Genomic DNA, 17,279 nt, shown 5'->3' with positions numbered 1-17,279 from the left:
CCGTCAACAGTCTGGGACCTGGATGACGAAGAGGACTTCTCAGCCACATCCGCAGGCCCTCCAAGTAGTGACATTGCAGCAGACCCAGTTAGCCTGCCAGAATCGACCAACCTACCACCATCTACCACCCCAGAAAGCTCCACCACAGTCGAACTGAGACGCTCCGAGCGGTCAACAGCTGGCAAACCCCCTGAACGCTACGAACAGGACCAGTTCATATGGAGACAAGAACTGTCGTCTCCAAAGACTAACTCGAGTCTACTAAAGCCTTCGCCCGAGGACTGGCGAGCATACAGGGTGGGGGAGTGTGGGAGAGAGGGTCCCCGCCTAGTGTCCGGGTCGGAACCAAGGGGGCCGTCACCTGGGTTCCAGGGGAAACTGCTTCCGGGGGACGGAACATGGAGACTGACAGGTGGGCTGGGGGAGGAGCCAATATAAAAGGGGCGGGGAACGCTAGTCACAGTGAGTCAGCAGAATTGGATAGAAGGAGCAGGAGACCGTGGGAGCGACTGAGAGCCAGAGCAACTCACCGGAGCCAGGAAGGAGGCCAGAGACAGGAGAGATACTCCCCCTGGGCATCATTGGGATGGCGCCGAGACGACCGTCCGAGAACCGCTGCCCCGCATCGATCGGCGGCCGCTGCCGCCTTCCTCCAGCCCGCGGCTGCGGCCTGCCTGCGGTCATTCGCGGCCGTTGCCGTCTTACTCCTGCCCACGGCTGCGGCCTGCCCGCGGACACCGGCGGCCGCTGCCACCTCACTTCAGCCCGGGGCTGCGGCCTGTCTCCCGCCACCCGCAGCTGCCCCGCTTTTACCCGTGGCCGCAGCTAGTTCTGTACCGTCGGCGGCCTCCACTGTCCCGCTCCAGTCCGCGGCAAGGGCCGGGCCGTTTCTCACCGCTGGTCCTCCGTTGCAGTCACTGACTGCGCAGGTGGCCTGCTACCCTGCATCGCCGCTGCTTGCCCCTATCCGGGGGCTGCGGCCCATCTGTCTAAGGTCTGCTCCAGGGCCTGTTGTGCCCCTGCTTCTCTCGGAGCGATGGAACGCTTGAAGACTACGAAAGATCTTCAGCGGCTGGGCCCAGCGACTGCTACGCCGAAGAACCACCGTCCGGGACACCGAGGAACGTCGAGCCGGTTAAGTGACACTATATAGTTAAGGACCCGTAGTCGGCCATACCGCGGCCCTATAGTGACCGGCTTTTGCCGGACGTAGTCGTGTTCTCATATTTCCGTGTTTGCTTGTGTTGAGTCCCTGCGAGGACAATTCCTGTTATTTGTTCGGTTGCATAGACTACCCCTGTGTCATGGTCACTGTGTCTGGGCGCAGGTGTTACCGCAAGGCGAACCCATAACACACGTGACCCTGGATACAGCGCCTCCAGTGGGGCGAATTTAAATAATAATACGTGCAGATGGATACACCGCCTCCACCTGGCGAATTTAGGTATTACACGTTAATAAACATTCTGGAAACCCCGCCTCCAGTATGGCGAATTTAAATAATAAGGGGGACCTGGGAAACATTAACAGTGGTGGGCCCTGCAATAGGGAAAAGGGAATTGGAGACCTCCTGAGCTCCCCTGAGCCAGTGTCCCTGCACTTCTAACGTTCCCTATGCCGGTTTCGCACCGGGCTCCGCACGCGTACCTCAACGCCCTAGCTCGCCCTGAACCTAAACTCTCACTAGGGAATAGGTCGGTGCGGAAACTAATCCCACCACTGCACTAATAACACACATGAGGGAAGGAGACAATACAGGGGAAACACCACTTAGCTTTGCTCTGTTGCGTACGCTCCTAGCAACAGAGCCCACCACCTGCGTGCATCTTCTCCTCCACCTGGATCCATCACCATAACAGGATCCTTCACCTTAGTGCAGCCTCGGAGCAGAGTCCACCACCAGTTGCAGCTGCTTAGTACCAGAGTCCCAAGGATGAGTTCAGCTTCTGACACGAAGTCAAGCATGCTTGAGTCCAGCTCAGCGGCCAAGTCCCACATGGTGAGTGCCACTCTCCATAGTAGCCACTCCACCAGACCATGCAGACACTTCCCGCTGACTCCATCACTGCGACCCCACCACGCCATGCCAGCCCTTCATCCAGACACCATAGCTGCAACACGTCCCCCCTGGCTAAGCTGCGCAGGACTCCTCACCAGCTCCATCCTTCATCCAGGCTCTCCAAAAACAGAGTGAACACAAACTCACAATATCACAGGCAGTGATTGCACACCTCTAGCACACCTTTATAGGGTGTAACACCTGATACATGATTAAGTGCACAAAACCCCAAAGTGCAATACCACAACCACCACCGGGGACAGTCAAAACACCTTTGAACTTAACCAAAGTAAAAAAAGTTCACCCAGTGATTTAAAACTGTCAGATCACTTCAGATCATGACACCCTGCGGATAGTTACCTATAAAAGTTATTACTAGAAACACCAGACCGTCTCGCGTCTCGTCACTGCATCCTGCGTACCTGCCAGTACCACAGCGTAACAAATAGTGCTGAATGTATTCGCTCAGAGTCATCACTAATATTGAACTCATATCTGTTATGCAGCTGCAATGTAGGTTAGTGCAAGCTCCACCAGATGGTCACAGAGTGAAGGAATGGCTACACACTCCCAGAGGAGGCCTGCAATGCAGCAGCCAAAACTACCACCAGGTGGCAGCAGAATAGTCGAACTAGTAGAATCAGCAGCAAGCAGTCAAACGTGGTACCAGAGGTCTCAGCAAACACGTGGTCAGAAACAAGCCAACAGGTCAGAAAACCAGACGGGTGCAAACTGACTTGGCACACACACGTGGAGATGCAAGTGACATTGAAGTTTTAATAAGTACAGTACATACAGTAAACGTTTCGGTCAATAGTGACCTTCGTCATTGTACTATATAGTGTACTGAATGTACTTGTTTAATAGGGCCACCCGTCCATAGATAACTGTAACTAGGTATAACGGACGACAAGCGGTGGAAACCGCGTCTACATGACTATCTACCTCACGGCTCCATTATCGATGCATAGCCCGTTATACCTAGTCACAGTTACCTAAGGACAGGTGGCCCTATTAAACAAGTACATTCAGTACACTATATAGTACAATGATGAAGGTCACTGTTGACCGAAACGTTTACTGTATGTACTGTACTTATTAAAACTTCATTGTCACTTGCATCTCCACGTGTGTGTGCCAAGTCAGTTTGCACATGTATATGGTTTGGGACCCTACTTGTGCACCACCATTCTGAGAAGTTGTGCCAACGGTCTTTATATCTGAGAAAACCAGACTGGAGCGCGGTAATCAAGGGGAGAGTTGGAAGGGTAGTCAGAGACAACCTAGGGGGTCAGATAACCAGAACAAGCTAAACGATACCAAAATGGAGGACGGAAACGCAGGTTTGGGGGAAAACCGGGTTATACACACAAAGCGGGCACGCATACTGAGAAACACAATTATCAACCGAACTATCATCGACACAGGACCTCGGTCGTGTGGCAACTAAATAGCCGCTGTCAGCCCAGAGAGAGGCAGATGCAATTAACCCCTGTCTGACCAGGATGGGATAAAGACAAAACCCCATCCTGGATCATGACAATATCCTTTAAGGTCTCTGGATACCCAATGGAAAATTTCCCAAATGTTTGCCAAAACCATAAACATATAGACCCCAATTCGTTAAAACGGACATTTCCTACACCAGTCGAAATGAGAGGCATGAAAGAATTAAATGCCCCAAATTCATTAAGAGTCGCTTGCACATCTTAACAGTGCTTTCAGGAACTGTACTAACATTTTTGGCATAAGAAATGCAGCCACTTTAGATTGTTTTGACAAGTGGGCGTAGCCACATCCTATACCACTCTGCTTCCTCCCTAGCTCCACCAAATTTAGCTGCGCAAAACTGGTGTGTAAACACCAAAAGTTGCCAAACTTTTCTGCAAGTCCGCATTGTTCAGAACTTTTGTGACTCTTTTGTGTTTTACATCAGTATTCTGGCATAAACACTTTGATGTATCATCCCCATAGTTATTGATATTACATCATGTATATGTTAACATTTTCCTAGGGCATCGTGGAGGAAATATACGGTAATACAATCTATTATAAAGAAAACTGACAATGGACATAAAAATGTATTGCTATATAAAATGGCTTAATCATTGATCATCTTCAAGGAAAAAATAAACAGATGTAGTCGACACTTTCAGGACACAAGCTATATTTTTAGCTGCTGAAATGGTTGTCACATTACTCAAGGAACTGGAGCAAGCAAAACAACCTTTCACAAGGACAATGATTAATATTTAAAGCCGTTTTAATCCTGCAATAGCATTCAAAAAGCTAAACTACCACTTTTCTGTTTGTAACTATTATTAACTAAATAGGTTTTTCCAGGCTATTAAACTAAGTAGATAAAGTAAAGCACCTGTATGTCTCAATCAAGACTAAAATCACATGCTGTGATGTGAAAAAGATTAAAGTATTCAGAAATATGATCATTCACAAAAATCGCAATACTTAAAGGGACACTAAACCTTGAATGACATTAAAAATATACATATAGTACATACAGTGCCTTGAAAAATTATTCATACCCCATGAGCTTTCTTCCACATTTTTTCACGTTACACCCACAAACTTAAAGGGACTCTGTCACCCCTTTTTTGAGATATCATATAATGATATAATTCAATTGTGTGTCACATAAGAATTCTCTTAGTACTTTTGCTTCCCCCTGACCCCACACCTTTCATGCATAAATACCTTTTTTATATCGGTTCAGATGTATGTAAACTGCCGCTGTCCGGTCTGCTGGGCGGGACTTATTCAACTGCTCCCCCCTCCCTGTCTTGCTCTACACAAGAAGAAATGCATAGAGCAAGACAGGGAGGGGGGGAGCAGGTGAATAAGCCCCGCCCAGCGGACCGGACAGCGGCAGTTTACATACATCTGAACCGATATAAACAAGGTATTTAGGCATGAAAGGTGCGTTGTCAAGGGGAAGCAAAAGTACTAAGAGAATCCTTATGTGACACACAATTGAATGATATCATTATATGATATCTAAAAAAAGGGGTGACAGTATCCCTTTAAATATTTTATTTGAATTTTATGTGATATACCAACACAAAGTAGCAAGTATAAGTGAAGTGTAAAGGAAGTGATACATGCAGGGTATGAAGATTTTTTCAAGACACTGTAAATATATGCCCCACAATTGAGCCTGTAAGAACTTAGGTAAGTCATTTTGCTTGCATAGAAGAAGCAATCATTCCCAACCACCTATATCGCTGGCTGTAGATTGTCACATCTTTTCTGGGAAATGCTCCTCCAGTGTCTGCTTCTGTCACCAGGCACAGCCATATTCATTCTGTGGACGTCACTGATGATGGAGATGTTCGGACCAACATTCTGGTTGACTCAAGCTCTGTCTAGTACTGAGACTAGGTTGGCTGGGACCTGTAGTGCCATTCAGTATGGCAGTAGTGATGGGTGTGCTGTTCAGCTGTGTAATCAGCAGTCTGCTTTAGAGAATGTGCACACGTTGCAGATTACCCTGTGTATTTTTCCACAAGGATTTGGCTAAATCCGCAGGTAAAATGTCCTGCGTTTTACCAGCGGATTAACTTCGGATTTTGTGCGGATTTCCCCTGCGTTTTGACACCTGCGGATTCCTATAATGAAGCAGGTGTCAAAACGCTGCGGATCTGCACAAAGAATAGACATGCTGCAGATTTAAATCCGTGGTTCCATTTCACATAGACTTTAATGGTACTGTATAACGCAACAGAATCTGCTGCGGATCCAGAGGGCCAAATCCTCTTCGGATCCGCAGCAGAATCCGCAGCGTGTGCACATACCCTTAGCCTATGAGACAGCGCCACACCCTACTAAATTCTCAGCTTACTGCTGGGATTTGCCAGATATAGTTTTAATAGCCCTGTTCACATGTCATGTCTTGTCCAGCTCCTGTTTAGTCTGCGCCAGGACCGGCTCCAGGTTTTCGTGGGCAGCGGGCGAAAGAGTCTCAGTGGGCCCATTTAACACATTCCACGATTCATGATGCATTCTTATCTAAGAATTATAGGTATAGTACAATGCCAAAGATTTAATTTACTTCTTACATTAAATGAGTGATATGTATTGTAAATTCTACAATAGCTCAGAAACCGGCAAATCCTCGCAGCACACAGCATACAGACTGACGTATTGGAGTGTCTATAAAACTAATATACTTTATTAAGATTACTTAAAAACAAGACAAATAAAGTGCATGAGCAAAGACAAATAGGTACCAGTGATGCTACACGTCACTCAAAAGTAGCCATCCAAAACCCTTTGGGGTATTCAAATTTGGAAGACGTAACAAATTATCAATGCTGTATCATAGGTAATAGCCAAAATCACAATATATGTGTGCAATGTCACTGAAACAGCTTATTTAATGCGGTGTCTGTAGTCCAACATAAGCACAAATGCAGGAACAGAAAGACATGACCACTGCACATCCAATCTTATGATAATATAAATTCACAATTATGCATTAGCAGTGTATAAAGCATTAGTGCCTAAAGTAACCTTATGCAGTATAAGCATTTAGTGGTATATGAACCATATCAAACATTGCGCATAGATAAGATCAAGTGATCTGATTGCCCATAGGTAAAGGATCATAGCCCCATATTCACTTGATCATAAAGCAGCACATGGCAAATGATTAGGGTTGTGGCAGCATTTAGGCTAAGTGCACACGTACCGGAACTCTCGCGGAAATTACCGCGAGAATTCCGGAATTCCAGTCCGCGGGAAAATCGCATTTTAAATTCCCGCGATTTTCCCGCGGAAAAACTAGCATTTTGCAAGCGTAATTAGCTTGCAAAATGCTAGCGTTCTCCAAGCGATCTGTAGCATCGCTTGGAGAACTGATTGACAGGTTGGTCACACTCGTCAAACACAGTGTTTGACGAGTGTGACCAACTTTTTACTACTGAGGCTGCTTATGCGGCATCAGTAGTAAAAGATAGAATGTAAAAAAAAAATAAAAAATAGTGTTATTCTCACCCTCCGACGTCCCGCGCATCCGTTCCCAGTAGTCCTTTGCGAAAATGCCCGCGATGATGTCAGTTCTCGCGGGAACGCGACGTCTCGCGGTAATTCACGATGACGTCGCGCGAATTACCGCTAGACTTCGCGATCCCGCGAGATCGGACGCCATCGCGGGCATTTTCGCAAAGGACTACTGGGAACGGGAGCGTGGAGAGAGGCGGGAAGGCTGCGCGGGACGTCGGAGGGTGAGAATAACAATATTTTTTATTTTAAATTCTATTTTTTACAGGGATATGGTACCCAAAGCCCGGAGGACAGTCTCCTCTCCTCCGGACCATGGGTACCATCCGCAATTGTTCTGCTTACTTTCCGCATGGTGTGCACAGCCACATGCGGGAAATAAGCGGAACAATGCATTCCTATGGGTGCGGGATCGCCGCGATTCCGCAAAATAATGAGCATGCTGCGGTTTTTACCGCGAAGCGATTCCGCCGCGGTAAAAACCGCAGCATTAGCACAGCATTGCGGAATCCCATAGGAATGCATGGGATGCTTATTTTTCGCGTTTTCGCGGCAAAATCGCGCGGTTAAAACTGCCGCGGAAACGCGAAAAAAACGCCACGTGTGAACCCAGCCTTACAGTATTGCAATTGTATGCATCAATTCTGCCTATCCAAACGAACCCTTTATATTGAATCATGTGTTTGGCAAGTTAGTGTGGCATTTTTTGTAAGGAACAAAGGAACGGTCTCGCCCGATTGCTGAGGGTTTAGGTCAGTCCCCTCCTATAGATTACTCTTCAGGGGAGTCTCCAGGGATATTTGTAATCATTTGTAATGGCATGATTACATATATCCCCGGAGACTCCCCTGAAGAGTGATTGCAAACCGTGTCGGGAGAAGGGAGACCACAGGGGAATTGAGTCCACTGACGATCTATAGTAGGGGACCAACCTAAACCCTCAGCAATCAGGTGAGACCGTTCCTTTCAAAAAATGCCACACTAACTCGAGATGGGGTGAGGGCGCCCTCTGGTGGCGCCACACCCCATCTCCAGCACAGGTCTCAAACCATCATCTTTCCTGTGCTTACCGGAGCCGCTCACAACCCTGCAGCTGTAGCGGCTGGAGGAGCACAAGTACAGCATGGCTGGTCGCTCCCTGCTGGAGCCCCTCATGCAGGACTACTAGAACTGGTGGAGAAGGTGCCCCTATGGCTGGCACCCAACACTATCACCATGGACGGGCTAGACATGAATCTTGTCACTACCCTCATTGTGGTCTGCTATTGCCCTACTGCCGCCGAGGAGGTAAGAAGATGCAGGGGTGGCAGGGTGGGCTACAGGGCTTGAGGCAGTGCCAGACCTGTGTTTACATGTATAGTCTATAATGGCAGTGCCAGATCTGTGTATATTCTATAATGGCAGTGGACCCCTTGCCGCCGCTGGACCGCCGCAAGGACCCGCTGCCGGACCTCGCCAGGACCCAGCGCCGGACCCTCCATCAGGACCCGCTACCAGACCCCCGCCAGGACCCGCCACCGGACCCCCCTAGAACCCAATGCCAGGACCCCCGCTAGGTCCCGCCGGATCCCGCCACTGCCTGCCCACCCACCTCTGTGCAGTCACAGCCAGCGGGAAAGACCGCGACTTGCGGCCTGTGCTGGAGATGGGGTGCGGGTGCCCTCTGGTGGTGCCGCACCCCATCTCCAGCACAGGCCGCAAACCACCCTCTTTCCTGCCAGCTGTGACAGTGCCACAGAGCTGCCCTCCCGATGTGATAGCATCAGGCCCACATCTAGTACAGCATAATGACCAGATATAATGCTCCATACAATATATAATGGCCCTCATATAATGCTCTATACAGAATAATAGGCCCATATAATGGGCCACATATAATGCCCCATACAGTATAAAGGGGCCCTATACAATACTCCATACAGTATTATGGATCCCATATATTGCTCCATACTATATAATGGGCCCCATATAATGCTCCATTCAGTATAATGGGCCCCATCTATTGCTCCATGTAGTATATAATGGCCCCATATATTGATCCATACCATATAATGGGCCCCATATATTGCTCCATACTGTATAATGGGCCCCATATATTGCCCCATACTGTATAATGGGCCCCATATAATGCTCCATACAGTATAACAAGCTCCTTATATTACTCCATACAATATTATGGAACCCATATATTGCTCCATACAGTATAATTGCCCCATATATTGCTCCATACCGTACAATGGGCCCTGTATATTGCTCCATACAGTATAATAGGCCCCATATAATGCTCCATACAGTATAATGGGCCCCCATTGTGCTCCATATAGTATAATGGCCGAATATATTGCTCCATACATTATAATGGCCCCTTACAATGTTCCATACAGTATAATGGGCCCCATATAATGCTCTATACAATATAATGGGCCCCATATATTGCGCCATACATAAAAAAATAATCAATGGGATCTGATAGTCTGAGCAGCCAGCGCAAAGCCTTTCCACTGAATCCCTACAAAGATCTGCCAGACAAGCACAGACCAAGTCCCCTTTATATAGTCTAGCTGGTATTGGCAATGTGTCCCAGCTTGTCAGTAAGGGGGTATGGCTTAGTTTACTCACCATATTGATTACACTCCAAGAGAAGAATTTTATGTTTTTTTTTTCCTTCCATGCATTATTTGTTTAGCTATACACATTTGCAGTCGTCTTAGTATTTTCCAGACAAATCTGACATGAATTCTAAGATTGACTGATTTTTTCTGAGGATGTGCTTGCGGATCTGCACTAGCAAAAACCTCATTTTAATACAATGGGACTCATTTGCTTTTTTTCCTCTGTAAAATCTATGCAAGTAATGTAAGGACAAAATATCAATAGCCCTAACAGGGCATGGACTCCACAAGATGTTTGAAAATGTTTTGCTGTTTGTGACACCAAGACGTTAGCATCTGTTTTCTTTATGTCCTGTAAGTTGAGTTGAGTCTTCCATGGACCTATTTGTATAGCACATCCCACAGATGCTTGATTTAATTGTGATCAGGAGAATTTGTAAGACAGAATAACACCGAACCCTTTCAGGTCTTCAAATTATTTTTGTCTTAACAGTATACCATTGTCCTATAAGGAGGGTATGTGGTTTGCAACAATGCTTGTCAGTGGTATGTGTTAAAGTAATAGCTTGGGCCTTGCAAATGTGCTCAATGAAATCGCTTGAGTAGCTGAATGCTCTGATGTGCTTGGTACTCAATGCACATTAGCTGGTGCTCAGATTTGAAGCTGAAATCCCCGCCCCGCATGTTTGGTGCCTGTTACACAGCCAATAAATGTGTGGATTACCTGCCAGTCACTGTAATGCTGTAGCCATCTTGGTAGTGGCATTACTGTGATTGACTGGCCACATTACCTCATCTGAGGTTTAAAAGAGCAGGTGCTGCCACGATCGGCACACTGACGCCATTGCACATCTTAGGGACACTTCTAATTAAAGGGAGAGATCAGTTATCTAGGCCTGTGTGTCACAGTTTAACTAATCATAGTCCTCTACTGGTTATACTGGTGCTGATGATGATCCATCATACTAACAGTCCTTCTAAAGGCTAATCCTGTGCTTTGCTATTTGTATAAGATACACTCTGCATTTAGCCTAGGGACAGTTGCCGGAGCAGGGAGAGTGGCAGAATACAGCCTCTACTCAAGGCTTAGGGCTTTGCACTCTGTTGCTAAATACAGTGGGGCAAAAAAGTATTTAGTCAGTCAGCAATAGTGCAAGTTCCACCACTTAAAAAGATGAGAGGCGTCTGTAATTTACATCATAGGTAGACCTCAACTATGGGAGACAAACTGAGAAAAAAAAATCCAGAAAATCACATTGTCTGTTTTTTTTTTCATTTTATTTGCATATTATGGTGGAAAATAAGTATTTGGTCAGAAACAAAATTTCATCTCAATACTTTGTGATATATCCTTTGTTGGCAATGACAGAGGTCAAACGTTTTCTGTAAGTCTTCACAAGGTTGCCACACACTGTTGTTGGTATGTTGGCCCATTCCTCCATGCAGATCTCCTCTAGAGCAGTGTTTTTGGCTTTTCGCTTGGCAACACGGACTTTCAACTCCCTCCAAAGGTTTTCTATAGGGTTGAGATCTGGAGACTGGCTAGGCCACGCCAGGACCTTGAAATGCTTCTTACGAAGCCACTCCTTCGTTGCCCTGGCGGTGTGCTTTGGATCATTGTCATGTTGAAAGACCCAGCCACGTTTCATCATCAATGCCCTTGCTGATGGAAGGAGGTTTGCACTCAAAATCTCACGATACATGGCCCCATTCATTCTTTCATGTACCCGGATCAGTCGTCCTGGCCCCTTTGCAGAGAAACAGCCCCAAAGCATGATGTTTCCACCACCATGCTTTACAGTAGGTATGGTGTTTGATGGATGCAACTCAGTATTCTTTTTCCTCCAAACACGACAAGTTGTGTTTCTACCAAACAGTTCCAGTTTGGTTTCATCAGACCATAGGACATTCTCCCAAAACTCCTCTGGATCATCCAAATGCTCTCTAGCAAACTTCAGACGGGCCCGTACATGTACAGGCTTAAGCAGTGGGACACGTCTGGCACTGCAGGATCTGAGTCCATGGTGGCGTAGTGTGTTACTTATGGTAGGCCTTGTTACATTGGTCCCAGCTCTCTGCAGTTCATTCACTAGGTCCCCCCGCGTGGTTCTGGGATTTTTGCTCACCGTTCTTGTGATCATTCTGACCCCACGGGGTGGGATTTTGCGTGGAGCACCAGATCGAGGGAGATTATCAGTGGTCTTGTATGTCTTCCATTTTCTAATTATTGCTCCCACAGTTGATTTCTTCACTCCATGCTGGTTGGCTATTGCAGATTCAGTCTTCCCAGCCTGGTGCAGGGCTACAATTTTGTTTCTGGTGTCCTTTGACAGCTCTTTGGTCTTCACCATAGTGGAGTTTGGAGTCAGACTGTTTGAGGGTGTGCACAGGTGTCTTTTTATACTGATAACAAGTTTAAACAGGTGCCATTACTACAGGTAATGAGTGGAGGAAAGAGGAGACTCTTAAAGAAGAAGTTACAGGTCTGTGAGAGCCAGAAATCTTGACTGCTTGTTTCTGACCAAATACTTATTTTCTACCATAATATGCAAATAAAATGAAAAAAAAACAGACAATGTGATTTTCTGGATTTTTTTTTCTCAGTTTGTCTCCCATAGTTGAGGTCTACCTATGATGTAAATTACAGACGCCTCTCATCTTTTTAAGTGGTGGAACTTGCACTATTGCTGACTGACTAAATACTTTTTTGCCCCACTGTATATAGCTGCTGCACGTGACCACATTCTTTTTTTTGGGGGGTGAAAAAATTTACTATACATCCGTTCATTTTAACTGCTTAGTGTTACATTACAGTGGTATATAAAATTGCAAAAAAAGTTCAAAAATGTTTTTTTGGATTCAATTAATCATCCATAGAGTTTAACGTGTTTAGTGTTATATTACGTTGTTATATTAAATTGCAAGGAAACATTCAAAAATGTTTCTGGATTCAATTAGTCATCCATATAGTTTATCGTGCTATGAGTAAAATTACTGTGGTTTAACATTTGTAAAAACAGTTTTGCCTACAATAGGTGATCAGATTTTTTGGTTCCAAAAATTGAATATTGTCATCCATACAGTTTAACATGCTCTGTGTAAAATTACGGTGTCAATTAAAAAAGGGGAGAAGCCAGCACTGCCTTTGGTCAGAACACAATACATAAAGTGCATATGCACATATTGATTTCTAACTGTACTTCAAAATGAGACATTTAGCAAACAATTGATCAATTCATTGAGCCACCCCGCCACACCAAGGCATTCTCATATGGGGCAGTCCTACTCTACTTTTTTTATATTTGCTGTGCCATTACAGCCTCCTAAATGTATTAAAAGCAAGACCACATTAAATGCAAAATATACCTGAAGCGTTTCTGAATCACTCCCATGGTGCCAGAAAGGACGAGCGCAGTTAAAGGTTGACCAGGTCTGGACATAGACATTTCAGGTCCAACCTCCACACTGCCAAACCAGCAACCACAGATGAAGGGTGAAACAGGCCCAGAAACAGGTGCACAATCAAATAGAGCCTGGGGCAGGGCAGAGCTGCTGCATGTGTGTACAGCAGCCTAGATCAATCACAAAAATGACAGAAAGAATGGCGTGCATAACCCAGTGCGCACGGCAAACAGTGGTGGTCAGCCACAACCAATATCAATTAAAAAAGGGGAGAAGCCAGCGCTGTCTATGGTCAGAACGCAATACATAAAGTGCATATGCACATATTGATTTCTAACTGTACTTCAAAATGAGACATTTAGCAAACAATTGATCAATTCTTTGTCCCCAGCCTCCACTATTTCTCCCTGTGTTGCGTCCCCAACTTGTACCAGCAAGTGTCCAGGAATATCAACAGTGCCCTTACCAACGCAGTAACTGGGATTGTTGTACACTTAACGACTGACACGTGGATAAGCACTTGTAGCCAGGAATGCTACATTACCCTGACGGCACACTGGGTAAATGTTTTGGAGGCTGGGGCCGAGTCCCACTCTGACACGGCTCATGTGCTACCGACGCCCACTGTCAGGGTTTCCTCCACCTCCTACACCAGTTCCTGCTCCCCTCCTGCTCCCAATCATCCTCCATCTCAGATTTGGTATCTCGGAGCATGTCGTCCACATCAGCCAGAAGCTGGATGCTTTGCAGCACTGCCTCAGTGAAGAGGCAACAGGCTCTTTTGAAGCTAATTTGTCTAGGTAACAAACTGTATGCCACAGCAGAGTTATTGAAAGGAAAAACAGACCAGGCAGATCTGTGTCTCTCGCCACTGAAACTCCAACCAGTCATGGCCGTGTGTAATAATGGCTGTAACCTCGTAGCGTCTGTGAAACTTGGCAAGCTCATACATGTACCGTACCATGCTTGGCCCATGTGCTAAACTTGGTGGTTCAGACAGTGGAGTGGAGTGGAGACATGGGGGTCAGTAGGTATTCTCATCTGCTGGCCCGGCTGTCTTTAGAAGGATCGCATGGACCAGGCCTCATCCCACTGAACGCCCGCACTCCTTTCCCATAGGCATAATACTACTCAGACAACATAGTGTGAGGGTAAAACAGTGTGGCAATACTTTATTGAACTGCCAACAAACCATAACATATAGAACAATCCCAGTGAATGCACGAGATAGTGAAAATTACAGAGTCTCACCTATCCGTTGGCTCGCTAAGATTAGATCAACTGTGACTTTGGGGCTTCCAGGGCCGACTACCAGTGGCACCCTGCTTTTGGTGGGCACCCACAAAGAGGAGGTAACAAGAAGCTTATGAAGCTGACAGTCAATTGAAGTATGTGGCTAGTTAACCTGATTGTCCCAACCTGGCTTCACCGAACGTCTCCATGGGGCAAGGTGACTGGATGTTCCCAACCTGGCTTCTCCGAACATCTAAATGGGTTCAGGGATGGTCAATGGAGTAGATCTGCATACTAGCTGGGGTCATTGTCCCCTAAGCTGGCATCCTGTAGAGTGTCACTGACTCCCTTGCCTCCATTAGCAGTTTCTGAAAACCTACTCAGATTTTCCAGAGCTTCTGGTCAAGGTACACTGCATCAGAGCCCATTTACGTAAGTTGACTGCAGCTATGACATCACAAAGCAGTGGAACTACACACTATGCATGCTGGCAAGGCTTTGTGAGCAGCAGAGGCCGGTTGTCAAATTCCATCTCCAAAACACCTATTGGTATTCTGGGCAGCCTCTGGGCAGCCTCCGCACATAACAACTGAAGAGTGGGCATTGATGTTTGACATTTGTGCAGTTCCCCGAGACATTGAGGACTGCACAAAGATGGTGAGCAGCAATGACGTCATAATCAGCGCAACGATTCTGCTTCTGTGCCTACTTAAACAGTTGCTGCTCACAATTTAAGCTGAAGCTTTGCATGTGTACCAGGTGGAGATGGAGGAAGACATGAGACCAAGAGATACTATCCAGCCCAGCCTTATCTCGTGCTCATCGCGGATTGGGTAACAATTAGGAGGTGAAGGCTGAGGAAGAGGAACAGGAGCTGGTTGGTAGCAGAACAGAGGCTAGTACTCAGATAAGCTTTGTCCCATCTCTCCTATGTGGACAGGCTGAGGAGGAAAAGATGGAGGAGGAGGAAATGGAGAGAAGTCATCATGGTGAAGACAGGGAAGTGTTGGCTGTAGTGAGCTTGGCATATATGGCCGACATTTTTTGTGCAACTGCCTTTCTCGTGACCCTCGCATTACATTCATCTTGGCCAAAAAAGAGTGCTGGTAATTCACCCTGCTAGACCCATGCTACCATGCTACATGGAGAACCTTGCATCTCTCCTTCCTGTGGGGGAGAGGTCTACTAAAATGGTGCTATACCAAAAGGCCACTGTGGAAAATATGTTAAAAAATTGTCAAGACCACGCTAGCAGCAGGGGGCAAGCTTCCTTGCCCAACCGAGGATGAGAGGCGAGGGAGACACACACCAGGTACAGCAGAGGTAAGGGTACACAGTCAAAGGCCTGGGCCAATTTTATGACACCCTCCTAGCATCTATGTCCTGATGACCAGGTATTTTTGACAAGGAGGGAAATTTTTTAAAAATGGTCAAGCAAATCCTGTCCGACAAAAACAGTGTACTCCCTAATTCGTCTGCAACCTTCAACTATTGAGTCTCAAAGCTGGATACCTGGCATGAGTTGTCCCTCTACGCCTTGTATGTGTTGCGCTGCCTTGCCGCTAGCATCTTGTCTGAGCTGACTTTTAGTGCTGCCAGGGGGGGTCAAAACAGACAGGTCCTTTTGGCTGACAACAGAAAATGCAGAAAACCTCACTCTAATAAAAATGAACAAAGCCTGGGATTAGCCTTGACTTTTCCATACTACCAGATGACAGTAGCACATAAAGTCACATAAAGTGTTTTTAATCTTCAATATTTCAATGAGGCCCCCCAGTGGTTGCTTTCAAGGGTCTATGGATGACTGAATGACTCTTGCCTTTGAGTGTACATCAACTACACTTTCAAAATATTTGAATGAAGTCCCCAAGTTGTTGCCTTCACTGGTCTATGTATGACTGTGTTGCCCTCCTGTGTTACCCTCCTAATTTTTTCCTGGCTTGTGCAAAGTCTTTATGAGTGTAGAAGTGCATCAACTACACTTTCAAAATATTTAAGTTGTTGCCTCAAGAGTCTATTGATGACTGTATTACCCTATTTATCATTTGTTCCTGGCTTAGCACTTTGTAAAAAAGCTGCAAAGCATTTGTGAGTGTAGAAGTGTCACAGCTACACTTTCTTAATATTTGAATGAGTTACTGCAGTTGGTGCTTTCAAGGTATATGGATGACCCTGCTTGCAATTTTTGGCAAGCTTTGCACTGTGTGCAGACCTTTTATGAGTGTGGGAGTACCATAACTACACTTTGTTCATAATATTTTCATGAGATACTACAGTTGGTGCCTTGAAGGGCGTTTGGATGACTCTGCTTGTAATTTTTGACAGGCGGCTTTGCACTGTGTGCAGACCTTTTATGAGTGTGGGAGTACACAACTACACTTTGTTCACAATATATGAGGCCTTCCTTTATGTCTTATATAGGGTGTATCTGAGTTACTCGGCCATAAAATTTTTGGCAGTTCTTACTTCATTCACAAATTACACTGAAATTTCCATTTTATTTATAAAGATGTCAATTTTGGTTTACTTAAATGATTATTTTAAAATCCTTTAATTTTTTTCCTTATATACAAGTAGTTATACAGGAAAGAATGTTTCTTAATTTCTTTTTGTCCTGTGAACTCCAATTTCTCGTCAGTTTGGAATGTTTTATTGTCAGTCATTAAAAGTGGAGTAAAAGTGTGACACAGTTGTTCTCAGCAGCGGGTCAGAGATGCTTCTAGGGGTCTTTCCCAAGCTGTTCTCCTTCCAGTCATCACTTTTACATCCATTCAAGCATTTTCACTGCCCCCTAGACCTCCTTGTAGGGTCTACCGTAAAAATGCTCAGATTTCTCCCATTATAATAGTTACTCTAAACAAGCATCCGAGCATTAGAAATTGCTCAGTTCAAGTAACGAGCATCCAAGCATTTTAGTGCTCTCTCTCATCCCAAGTAATAGCCACATAAATGCCAGT

At 45.8% G+C, this 17,279-nt stretch overlaps 1 long non-coding RNA gene across 1 annotated transcript in view; it reads left to right on the top strand.

The window, feature by feature from the left end:
* Positions 1-8,136: 8,136 nt before the first annotated feature.
* Positions 8,137-17,279, top strand: part of LOC141101402 (uncharacterized) — a 133,009-nt gene continuing 123,866 nt past the window's right edge. The window contains exon 1 of the long non-coding RNA XR_012234970.1: positions 8,137-8,362. This is a non-coding gene — a long non-coding RNA (uncharacterized lncRNA). The remainder of the gene's footprint in view (positions 8,363-17,279) is intronic.

This window comes from Dendrobates tinctorius, unplaced genomic scaffold, assembly GCF_039654945.1.
Source record: "Dendrobates tinctorius isolate UK_male_01 unplaced genomic scaffold, ASM3965494v1 ptg000117l, whole genome shotgun sequence".
Lineage (NCBI taxonomy): Eukaryota > Metazoa > Chordata > Amphibia > Anura > Dendrobatidae > Dendrobates > Dendrobates tinctorius.
The sequence above is the reverse complement of the archived record's forward strand: the minus strand, read 5'-3'. Positions and strand labels throughout refer to the sequence as shown.